Consider the following 13,122-nt stretch of genomic DNA (forward strand, 5'->3'; position numbering starts at 1 on the left):
AATAGCTTGGTATTATATGCAAGTCTGTGACAGGAAAACTATACTCCAAATTGGGTGCTGATTAGCACATATGGTTCTGCAGATGGGTTCTATTACTATCTGATACTTGATATAACTATTCGACCCTGGTACCTAGTGAGTAATCAGGCTTGGTAGTTGTCACACAATTTGGCTGCACATTGCATCATGATGCCCCATTGCCAACACAGTATGTGGGTATACACGGTCATAATCCTGTCTCTGGATCTTTGTGCTTGTGCATGGAGTCTGGCATCTTAATTTCCCACGCAGGGTCAGTCCATTATGGTCATGGGCCTTGGTTGCCGTTGTGGTGTGCCATTGCATTGCTGTCATTGCCATGTACTGGCCCTCAGTCGTACATTGTAGTTGGTGTAGGTAGTACAATAGTCATACATGCATGAAAAATGATGTGATGTGCACATTGCATGTTTTTGCATTAATGGTTTGGTGCATTGTGGGAGTCGTAATGATAGGATTAGCCTCTAGTATCTGTACCCTTGCAGAAAGGCAGTAGGGCTTTGTGGGGTGGTGGCATGCAGTAGAAGGGCACTGGGTGATTGACCGGTAGGTGTAGGGGATGAATCAGTGAATTAGGGGGTATTTAAGTGGAGATGAGGCATGCAGGACATGACAGTTGTGTGACATTGATGTTGTGGGTACTTACCAGACTCCAGTCCCACAGGTATTCCAGTCAGGCCCTCCAGATGCAGCATCTCCAAGACCTTCTCCTCCTAAGATGTGAACTGTGACTGTAGTCTTGTGTACGGCTATCTGGTGTCTTGATGCCATGGAACACACTTTCCCCCATAGGTTGTTTCTCTTCTTCCTGATGTGTGTGGATGGCTGCCTACTGAGATGACCCTGTTGACTATTATTTACCATAACTCCAATTTCCAGGCAATTTATGTTAGCTGTACCTGTGCTCTAAACAGTTGTGGCTGTACCCTAGCAACTTCATCCACCATGACCCTCAACTCATCGTCAGTGAATACTGGGTGCTTTTGTGGGGACACAGTTGTGATTGTGTTGATGATATGGGGGCTGTTGTGCTTGGAAGGGTGCACTGTTCAGTGATTGATGGGGTGTGGATGGTTCCTTGTGGAGGATGTGCTGTTGTGAAATGTATGTGCGCGTTATGTGTGTATTGTGTTTGTTTAGCTGGTGTGTGATGCGTGTATGCCTATAGTGTTAGGGTGCTCTCTCTTTGTTTGTGCCTGCTTTCTGTTTCTCAGTATTGATGTTTTTGCAAAGGATTGGGGATTGTGTGGGGTTGTGTTATATACTGGTGTGTGTGTGTAGGTGTATCGGGTGTGCTGATGTGTGTGAGGTGTGGGGTATTCAAACTGTCCAATGTAGTGTTGTGTTCTGTCAGTGGTGGTTTCTGACAGCGGCGGCTCACACCACTAATGTTTTTCCACCAGGGAAGAACTGCTGTGGTGATTTGTGGGTCGTAATATGGTGGGCAGATTTGTATTGTCCTGGCAGTGCTGGTGGTGGAACAGTGTCTTTCCCGCCCACCAGTGTCCTGGTGGTTTCGTTTTTTTGGCTGTTTTTTGGTGGTCTTCACAGTGTGGATCATAATACGGTGGTTTGATGACCGCCAGAATGGCAGTCTTTTGCCAGCCGCCATCACGGCGCTCTTGACAGAAGACCACTGAAGTCATAATGAGGCCCTTAATGTCTTCCTTGAAGGGGAACAGGTATTAGAGTGGACACAAGAGTGGATTTTCTCTCAGTAGTGGTTGTTTATTTCCCTGTTGGCAGTGGAGCTGGCCTACAGATAAATGACTTCTATTTCCCTTTATTGGTTCAAATCCGAACACCTTGTCAAGCTATTGACTAAATTCAAAACTTTCAACTTTCGCTAACATTTTAAAAATGGAAGGAACAGGGAAGCTGCAATAAAAAAAAGTTAAGAAGTTTCTTTCTGATGACTGACGATCTTTAGACCAGCAGAGCTACCTAAGGTATGTTCGTTGGCATATGTGAGAAGAGCCATAGATCTTTGATCATCACATCTAGCACATTTTCTACTGTTAGTCTTCCCAGTGGACCATGATACTGTTGATTGTCCCTCATACTCCTTCACATCCGGTACCTCGTTGCCATTTCTCTGATGCCCGGGGATGGATTAAGTCATTCTTACAGAAGAGATTGCAAGGAAGAAAGCTTGGCACATTCAGCTCAAAAATCCACATCTCCATCTCTGCTGCTCTTTAAAGTATACTTATATACCTATGTCTTCTAGTTAGTCCTATTTGACCAGTATAAGATGTTGTTTCAAACAAACATAGATGATATGCAGATCTTGATCAACTCTAGAGCAGATTGGATTTCCAGACTAGATATTACTACCTGAATCACTTGTATAAACAACTTAAAGATGAACTTCTGTAAAAAAAAAAACAGTGCATCAACGATGACAGAATACATCAGGTCTACATTTTATGCCTTGTACTTCATGCCGGTGCAACAGTAGGCTACATTCAAAATTCCTATGAATTGTAATAAAATGAATGGATTTCTAAATGCTAACAGGCAGTCTCTAATCTGCTTCAGGCGGTATTATCACCCCCAGCTCTTCTTAACAGGAAGGATACTTGTGGGAAAACCAGTGAAGCACAAGGTCCTAATTCCTGAACGGACTGACCCCTGCCCTAAGGTAACAGCAAGTCACATCTAAGTCCTGAAAACGTCCTGAACACTATATTCTTATATCATGTCTTTCTTGATCTAAGCCCATTCACAATGCCTCTCCACTGAAGAAGGCAGTGAATCAAAGGAATTATCTACACTACTTAATAGTTAGATCCAGTGTCTTTAATACTGCACATGTTGTCCGTCAAAGCTTTTAATCAACCTTTCCCTCTTGGTCTGTTCAGCAAAAAAACTATTTGCCCTCTTGGGTCATACAGATCTGGAATACAACCAAGAGCTGAGAAAGTTACCTTCTTATTTATTCCCTACCTATCTTCCATTAAGCTCTTATATGTTCCCTTCTTTTCCCCCACTTTTCTAATTCTCAGCTCACAGAACTTGCTTGGGGAAGAGATTTATAATCAATCACCAATAAATAAACAATTAGCTAAATATCTTTGTTCCTTTAAAGGATTTTTCTTTGTTCTAACATATTTTTTTTTAAATTTGATCGATATGCAAACATTAGAGCTTCAGAGAGAAAAAGTAAGTTCAAGCCATCTTAGTTTTGACCATTCATTCTGGAACGCAGGGTGTTTTTTTCAGTAGAAGACAATAATGGAAAGTGGTGGGTCACTTTGTATGCAATGATTCCTATGAAATACCCCCCCACAGAAATGGCCAATGGAAATATTATTGTGACTATATGACAAACTGTTGCATTAAAGATGTGAAAGTGTCACTATTTTATTCATTGCAGAATAGAAAATGAAAACAAATCTCCCATGACCCTTTTATTAAGCAGTGGGCTGGAGCTATCGCTTTGCTACTCAAGCAAAAATGTTGCAGGTTGACATCCTACCCCGGGTGAATGCTGCTCTCCTGAGCCTGATTTAGATGAGAGGTGGTCTCTCAAATGATGGGCTCCCACTCGAATTCCATTATTTTTCGATCTCAGACGCATGAAGATTGTCAAAAACGTTTTTAGAAAGCACTTGGCAAGCAGGGGTTACTGGGCCTAACCCTGGGGGTTCAGGCCTTTTACTCCTGACGTCCCTGTCCTAACTTTCTATGGATTCTGAGTAGCTGGACCAAGTACACCTTCAGCACTTGCCTCTTAGGGTTAGCCTGGTTTGAGCAGTCCAAGGCTCCCTCTTGGGGAAGTGGATACAGGGGAGGGAAAACAAAGGCTTACAATTCAAAATTTGCATAGCAGCAATAAATCCTTGTCGGGCGAAATACTAATTTTTATGAAAAAAGAGAGTATTTTATTTCTATCACAAGCAATAAAATACTTTCCACATACACACATAAATACTTTTAACATACACGCACTGCATAGCACTGTGTTGTTCCTGTATTGTACCACTCATAGACACACATCCACACAGCACCTACAATTTAACATGGACACACTGCACAGCCCTGTATCCTTCCTGTGCTTTACCACTCATAGGAGCACATTAATCCACCACATGCATTTAACATGCACACTCTGCCTAGCACTACAGGCCAGATGTACGTTGATGCAACTTTGCATTTCCTAAATAGTGACTTAATAGAAATTGCTATTAGGAAATGCTAGGTATCAAAATACCGATTTCCTAATAGCAAATCCTACAAACTAGGAATCGCTATTAGGAAATCGCAGTTAAGAAATCCCATGCCATTTGTGACAATGGGCCAGTATTTTGGAAATGCAAAACCAAGGATAGCTATGGGCAAAAGGCCCCCCCATAAAATGCTCCCTTAAAATTGTGGTACACATGTAGAGCATGCCCTAGTGCCATTTGTGTGCTCTATTGCACTTTAAAAAAAAAGCTTTTTTGGATTTTTTTTTTATTGCACATGGTTACCATCGACTAGAAGTCGATGGTAATTGCATTTCTTAAATGCCCAGTTCGCATTTAGGAAATGCTTTTTACATCTGAATAGGAATCGCAGATAGGTAATCCCTATTCTTGATTTCTTATTCAGAGGATCGCAAGTTGCGAGTTCTGCTGGGTAGAAAACACAATTTGCGATTCCTCAAAGGGCTTTGCTAATCTGAAAAGCCCATTAAGCATTTCTTAACAGCCCGAAATAGCGATTCAGAGCTTAAGAAATGCTAAATGGCTTTGTACGTCTGGCCCTACATTCATCGTGTACTGTACCACTCACAGCCACACATACACCCAGCAGATGCATTAAACATGCATGCACTGCACAGTACTGCTTTACCCTTGTATTGTGCCATTTACATGCACAAATACACCCAGTGCAGATACACTACTCAAATGCTGAGCAGCACTACACACCAAACCGATGTAGGGCAAGGAGTGTGTTAAACACACAGCAGTGAGTCTTTAAAATGAATGAGCCTGTAGGCCTCACTCCATTGTTGCAGGTTAAAAAGGACCTGTTCCTTTCTACTGATCACTACTATGCATGTTGCTTCTACTGCACATGTGCTGCTTAACTCCTGGTGAAGTCTGAAGCCTTCCACTATTATGAAGGTAGCGCTTTGGGCGGCCCTCCTGGTCCAACAAGACAGCAATCTGTGAGACAGACCTATGTCATGGGGCACATGCATAATCCGTGTTTGCCTATGACAGGAAAAATTAGAATTAGGGATCCAGACGTCAGTACAGTTGGGCACTCAGAGCAGGAATAAACGTCCATTAACATGCAGAGGACTTTTCCATCTGAAAAAAGATGGAAAACAAACTTTGACCGATATGCCAGTGATGTTTGTCAAGATAGTAATGATGAACTAATGGTTCTATTATCTAGAAAGGCTGCTATTTTGAAGGTGTGTGTGGGGGGCGGGGAGATTATGGACCATAGGAAATCAAGAACCCCTCAAACATTTTATGGGGCTTTTGGAGACTATCAAACGGCCCGTCCACTGTTCTGACTGTCAGAGGCTGTGGCCACTGCAGGCACGTGACATCTACTATCTATTTAGACTGTACTTAGCCTCAGTGAGGGTGTGCCTGTGTGAGTTGGCATAGACACCAGGTTTTCCCCTGATGAATCTTCTACATTAGTAAATGGTGTTACGCTAAAAGAATCCCAATGGATGGGAAATTAAAGCGTGTCTTTTGTACAGTGGAAGTTGCAATGGGATGCCTAATGGTTAAAGAGCAGTTTTAATAGACTTCAATATCAGGGGAATATACTGTATATGTTTGCAGTGATGCATTTTCAGTCTAATGACATATCCCCAGGTGTTAACGATGGAACTCATAATTTATGTACCTAAACAATGATGTGATTTGCACTTGTTTCAATAGTTAATAAACATTGAACTTATGACACCCAAAGAACAGGAAATTCCTATGTGTAATTTGCTTGGAATCAGTCTGAAAGTATACCTGTCATGGTTGTGGTGTAGATGTATTGCTTATACAGTAGGGATCAGGGCTTAGGCCCCATGCCCTCGCTGCACTGAGAGTGCTAGGAGACCATGGGTCACTGCAACTTGACATAAGCTGATGACTTTATTTTTAAACAGCTGTAAAGATCGTAAAGCCCCAGATTATTGCATTTGAATGCTGTTCTGTTTTTTTTACAGGCATTGTTCAGTATTCTGACTTTACACTAACAAGTGAAAATTAAAGTAATGCAGAGTTTGTTTATGTGGGTTTTAAAAAGGTGGATGTATTCTAAGGCTTTTGGAGGTTTTTCATCAATAATTTAGATGAGTGACCTCATTTCAAGTTAGCTATTATTTATTGCGCTTTTTATCCCTTTTGCTAAGGGTCTGAGATATCTGTTTAAAAAAATATATATATATCTTTTTATTGTAAATAAATCCAACGAAGAACATAATACAGTGTAACTTCAGAGCACAGATCAAGTCAATTCAATTCCCTCACCCCCTGCTCCCTCTCCACACCCACTACCCAGGGCACAGGCAGTTTACTCTACAATTGCAGGCTCTGTAGGCATCCGATGCTCAATGGTACGCCCGAGGATCCAAAAGGAGAATACAACTCACCCCTATAGTCATTCCATTTCCATCGTACTTTAGGCCACTTACGGGGGCAGCCCCGGCTTTCATAAACCACCCTCTCCACCAGCATGCACCAGTTCATGTCCAGCTTCCAATCATCTAGCTGTGGTGGGTGTTTTTAGCTATCATTCACTCTAGTGTCATCAGAATTTGGTCCATGTGGGTAAGGTCAGTTTCCTCCCATATATATTTAACAGACACCACTTTTAAGAGGTCTTTGTAGCACTTTCACACACATTATTTAGACATCACCACTGATTCCCAATATCCCTGTGTAACTGGGGTCCATATCACGTGGAAGAAGTTGCCTATTTGACCACATTTTCAAAAGTATGGGTTTGTTGTTGCCCTCCCCATGGTCAGTAGGGTCTTGAATGCATAGTAGGACCTATGTCGTATTTTTAGTTGTACTAAACGAAATCTAGATAGTATGTCAACTTCTCTTGGGGATGCTAAAGCCTCATGCCATTCCTCATCTTCTAGACCCCAGAGATCCTGCCCCAGTGTTTCCATACACGGGTAAGAGGATCAGGTGAGTTGTTGATTCTTTTACGGTATGTCAGGGGCACTGCCTTTTTGAACATATGATCAGTTAGTAGTCTGTCCTCCAGCGGGGATGCCTCCGGGAGTTCATCTGAGACATTTGTTGTCTCCATAGCAGTTAGGAGTTAGGCAGTACATGTGGAAAGGAGGTTGTAGTACATAAAATCTGTTCCAGTTTCCTTAATGAACAGGTCTGTGGCAAATTATTTGGTTGCCCAACTCTTCACCGTTGCATACATTGAAGTCTGCCATTGCCTTAAATTGTATAAACTCAAATAAAACAGTTGGATTATTTCATGAATAGACAAATTATATACATAAACAAATACATTTTAACTTAATAAAATAAGACTTATAAAAGAAGCAAAGGCTGCATTTAATTTTATTGGCAAAGGCAGTCGATCATGCCTTATGGCTGCCAATGCATATCTTTTGGCCTTGCCCATGCTTTTTACCTGTGCTGTTCGGAATCAGCAAAAAGCGGTCTGGTTTTGCACTCAATAGTGAGAAAAAGCTTGGGTGCTTAGATCCAGGCTATATCTTACCTATGAGGCCAACATGATTATTGTGTTGCTTGTGTTCTTATCTGGAAGTGGCCTTGACTGGCAGTTCGGGGTGGACAGTTCCCAGAAGGTGCAGGGTTACTAATGAGTTGTATAAGGTGGACCTCTGTCTGAGGTGGCACAGTGTGTGCAAAACAATGGTTTTGAATGCTACCCAGAGTGATTGCCAGGGATTCAGACTATTTGCAAGCATTCCTCCAATCACCTTTTTTGTTTTTATAATGTCCCAGGTGGCCATGGGTTAGCCCAGATGTGATTCCCCTGCTCGTTCTGTCATAGGATCCAAGCTGTACTTTACTGATGAGGGCAAACCGTTCTGAGGAAGCCTTGACTTGTAATTCAGGATGGACTGTTCCCACAAGAAACCGGGCCACTGCTAAATTATACAGGGGGTCGTCTGTCTAAGTGGTACAGGGGAGATAAACAGTGGTTTGGAATGCTACCTACAGTGATTACCAGTTGTTTACATTTTATGAAAGCACTTCTTCCATCACAATTTGTGTATTTAATTGTTTTTTAATTTGATGCATCATGCTTCAGTTAAAATGTAGTACACCATCTAAGTATAGTTGAGTGAAACCGTTACTGCATTTGATATTATTGTTGAAAATAGGCAAGATCAATGTTTATAGAAACATGGAGTGTTAATTGTCTTTGCTGGGTTAAGGTAATCGTTCTGAGTAGATCCACACGCAAGGAACTAAGACAGATAAAAAAATAATTTGGAGATGTTTTATTGTAAGCAAGAAATATTGCAAACAAAGTGACACTGTGTGCCACAGTGAGTCATTTTGCTTTCTGACCAGTCAATAAATTCCCTTTAGCCCTCTGACTTGATCATCAATTGATTTCACTCCTTTCTGGTCAAAGCCACACAACTTATCAGGGCATCATAAGGAGGGTGCACCCAGGGCTCTTTGCCTGGGCCCAGTGCATTTTGGGGCCCAGTGCATTTTGGGGCCCAGTGCATTTTGTAGTTCTTTTCTTCTATCTCAACATGTTTTAAATAATAGAACAAAATACACTACTCATTCCTTCTTAAGATAACCAGTGTAGCAACTCCAATAGATGGTGCCAAATACTGTGTTCTCACTTTCGCTCGACTATGAACAACTTCTTAGATCCTAAAACTGGAAGGGGCCCTGCATACCTTTTGATTCCTGGCACACCTAAGCTTCTGACATGGATGCACCTTATTGCCTTATTTCTCTCTTCATCCTTCCTATTCCTCCCTATTTAAGAACCCATGTCCATTCCTGCTATTTCTTTTGGCAATTCAACTTTGCCCCTTGAATCAGTCTGCAAATTTGTGCCCTGGATCCAGCAAAGATCTAAATGTAACATCCTTTGCTCTCCTGTCACAACCTGCGGACCTTCTGCCAATCTTCTGCCTCGAGAAGTAGCATATGCTATCCTGCTCTGAGCAGTAATTCAACTTAGTTGAATATCCTAGTTCCACTTGGTATATACTTATGGCAACAATTGTCGGGGCAAACTGTCACATATTTGTTGAGCAGATGCTTCATTCATGGTAAGCCATGCATAAGCATATTGCAGTATAGATTGGACTCCTAATCATCAGTCCTTATCTTCAGTTTGAGGTAATTAGCCATACTTCGTGACTATGCACACCCATTCTCTTTTGCTCTCAGCTCCCATGGGTAAACCCTCTGGCTTCAGTCTTGTGCTGCATTGGCTGTTGACAACCAACAAGTGTCTCTGTGGTGGTTTCCTTCCATTGTGTGGCAAGATGAAATCAGTAATTAGCTCTTCATCCCCTCTGCTCTAAGTAAGTACCTGTCAAGTGTGGATGCTCTACAGTTCCCCCTTGAACGTAAATATCTCTAACTTATGCCTGTAACACTTGACTGGTGTTCATCTAAAGATTTGAGATAATTAACTCTAGTGAAGAAAGTGGACCGTTAGCCAGCTCTTGCACTATTATTAATGAACAACAGTAATATGGGTTTGGGTTCATCTTCAATGCAATGTGTCTCGTCTTGAATTTTCAGTTTCTTCGCTTTCACCTGTAGAAATTGGGCTTTCTCTCATGTGGACCTTGTATTAATGTAGACTTGGCCTGCACATAATACCAGTCTTGGGGATAGCATTGTCACTGTCATTGCCACACAAATTAAACGTTGTGGAGCAAATATGCACCCTCCTTTTAACCCTCTGCCCAGTCAGATTATTTTACAGACTTACCACTCAAGCTGACACCTACAAGGATGACCAATGATAAAAAAGTAGACATAGATTCGTCCCCATCTTTTGGAGATTTCCCAAAAGTTAGGTTCTGTCTAGAGAATCAAAGGCTTCAGAGAAGTTAAGAATGGCTACCTAGATTGGTTGTCTTTGTATGGAAATGTTTATAATGTGTTCTTCGTTCATCCAAGTTTGAATGTTAGATAAGGTAATGAAGAATGCAGAAGAAAACAATTTCCAATCAGTATCTATGATGATAATTGGTTTCAAAACATCTGGAGTTGAAGTGGAGCTCTTTTTATGTAGCGATACTAAGATAGCTGCAATCCTTGATACAAGAAAGAAGTTCTCTGCTACAAAGACTGGAACACTGCATATACCCAGTGATGAATATCCTTGAAAATTGCTGGTGGTGTCAAATTACTGTTTGACTTTCTTGTGCTCTCACTTTTTGCACAGACTCAGTGAGAACTGTATGTTACATAGTCCGCTACTTTTTCTGCTTTCACTGGCTATTTGCAGTCCATGAAGGTAATTATGTGTTCCGAATATGGAAGGTTTTTACCACTATTAGAGACTGGAAGTGTTGGTCCAGTCAATGCTGAAGATTGATCTGAAACACTTAATCCATTCTCTTTCTGTGATCTTTACCACAGTCCTCTCAGCTTTGTTGCCTATTCCCTGTGTAATTAATAAAAGTAATGTTTTTTATTGCTTTATTCAGAGGCATCTTCAATTGTCTGTTTTACCACGGGAAGTTTTGTGTTCATTTTGTAAGTTCCCTTTGTTTTTTAAATCTGTTTTTACTATCCAGATGTTATTTTATGGCAGAGAGTTTTTTATACCACAAGTTGACATTTAGTTCCGTTTGTGGGCACTAATATCTGTCTCTTTTTTAAACATGTGTTTATTGGTATTTTGTAATTTAACGTTCACACAGCATCAATACATAAGGGCTTAAGCCTGAAGCAGTAAAGAGACAGAACCTACACAGTGTGGAAGAGCCATCTCATTATAAATCTCTGTGTACCCCTGGTTAGTAGCTGCCAGCACAGCATTTACTGATCTATTTCCAAACCAACATGTTAGACTGTCTCTTTCCAGTGGATTAGAGTTTGGCCATTCAGGATAATGCATCAGCACTGTCAGGCGTTAGTATATCATCTGTAACTATCACTGCAGTATCCGGCCCCTTCCTATAGATGTGCGACCCATAGTCTCTAGGTCTTTATGTTAGTCAGGGGTTCACAGCCAATGGCAAATATGGTAGCAGCCCGTAAACATGGAACTTCAACAAACTTTGTAAAAACTTTACATGTGTCTCGGGTGGAGGGGGAATATTAGGTAATGAAAGGAGTTTGTGTAGAGAAGGGGCCTAAGAGAGGTGCCACAGGGGCCCAGGGGCACTCCAGGAAAGAAAACCTGGAAGGTAGGTCCGGCATGTGAAAGGTGTGAGCCAGGGCCACCCACAATGGGCAGGGGGGGGAGTGGGGGAATGGGAGGAAGGGTACTGGACCTGCATAAGTCTGGGGGACAGAAACGAGATTCAGCATGGGGGACTGGAACTCTAGTGACCTGGAACTCGAGGCAGGAACCTCCTATCCCCAATCACGCACCTACTATTGTCACGGCTCCTCTCCCACCTACCCAGGGAGCCCTCAGGTGTCCTTGTATCAGAACCAACCTACTCTGCACATGTCTCCCTGGATTCAGCCTCTGGATGTTCCCAGGCGGCAAGCACCTGTGCCTAGAGCCCCTGCCAGCAGACACCATCATACGCCTCTAGCATCCTCATGCAGCAAAGTTATTTCCTCAGCTCCACTCCACAAAGTGACACCTGTCCTCCAGACATTGAGTTTTGGGCCTGACACTGACTTCCATGCTATCGCTATGCGCCTTCTTGCCAACACCAAGGCCAAATCCAGGAGCTGACCTGTCTCTTAGGCCATCTGGGGAACAAACCCAGTAACCAAACCTCCAAACTACAGAATAGGGGTCTGTTTGGGGTATCATTACGTGCCTTTACCACTGCATACCCGAATGATTGCAGGCGGGGGCAACTCTATGTCATATGACAGAAATCCGCAACTGCCCAGTTGCATCAGGGGCAGTTGTAAAGTTCACCACCATAAATCACTTGTAGTCTGTGAGGGGTCAGGTATGTCATGTGTAGGTAATTGAGTTGGGGAGATTTGAAGCTTACTTTTCTGGAGACATTCTTAGGGTAGGCCAAGACTCGCTTCTGTTTCCAGCTGTGAATTTCCTTCCTATGACCGCTTCCCAACGATTCCTCAGTGTTAGTAGATCTTTACAGACCATAGTGTTAAGTGTTCTATAAAACCATTTCACGAGCTGTCGCACTGTCCCTAATGACACCTGGGATTGCAAAAAGATATGTGTTTGCGGTTCTTCTCGTCCAGACGACCAGAGAGCCCCAAATGCCCTGGACAGTGTTTCGTATGTCAGAAATTGACCTGCTGGTAAGCCGTGATGATCAACCGAGTCTTCCAGAGCGAGCAGGGCGTCCACTTGAAAGCAATCCCACACAGTTTCGAGGCCAGCAACCGACCAATCTGACATCTGTCCAGTCGTGAAATAAGTGAGAAGCTGCTCCTAGATCCCCCCCAATCCAGAGGTCAATTAAACAACTTCAAAGAGAACCGGTGGTGAACCTCATCCCATATCAAGTCACGCAAGAGGGAGTCCTACTAGCAGAACCAGGAAGTGGGCACCCATGTCGGAAGGTTTGTAAAGTAATTGACCAATCTTGGAAGCATGACCATTTTGGAGACAGAGCGTCTGGCCATAACTGGCAGTTTGAGGGATCGCCAGAAGGGTACGGAAGACCTGAGTGCTCTCATTACTTCAAATATGGAAGTCCCATCTGAACGAATCAAAGGCTTTCTCCAGGTAGAGGACCTGATAAAGCCTCCACAAGTAGAGGGACATATTGCGGGAAGGTATGAAGCCATCCTAGTCTTCGTGGATCAGACCTGGCTTGTGCGGGAGCAGACTGAGGGCCAATACAGTACTAATGATTTCAAAAACCATGTTTAACATGGATATTGTGCAAAACGCCAAGGCGGGAGTGCCCTGTGTCTGCGTCTTAGGAAGTGGGGCAGCAACCGCATCCAAAGTGGATGTCGGTAGTGTCCT

At 42.7% G+C, this 13,122-nt stretch overlaps 1 protein-coding gene across 2 annotated transcripts in view; it reads left to right on the plus strand.

Annotated features, from left to right (window-relative positions):
- Positions 1-13,122, plus strand: part of PUDP (pseudouridine 5'-phosphatase) — a 1,007,933-nt gene that overhangs the window by 227,624 nt on the left and 767,187 nt on the right. The window lies entirely within an intron of this gene.

This window comes from Pleurodeles waltl, chromosome 8 (genome assembly GCF_031143425.1).
Source record: "Pleurodeles waltl isolate 20211129_DDA chromosome 8, aPleWal1.hap1.20221129, whole genome shotgun sequence".
NCBI lineage: Eukaryota > Metazoa > Chordata > Amphibia > Caudata > Salamandridae > Pleurodeles > Pleurodeles waltl.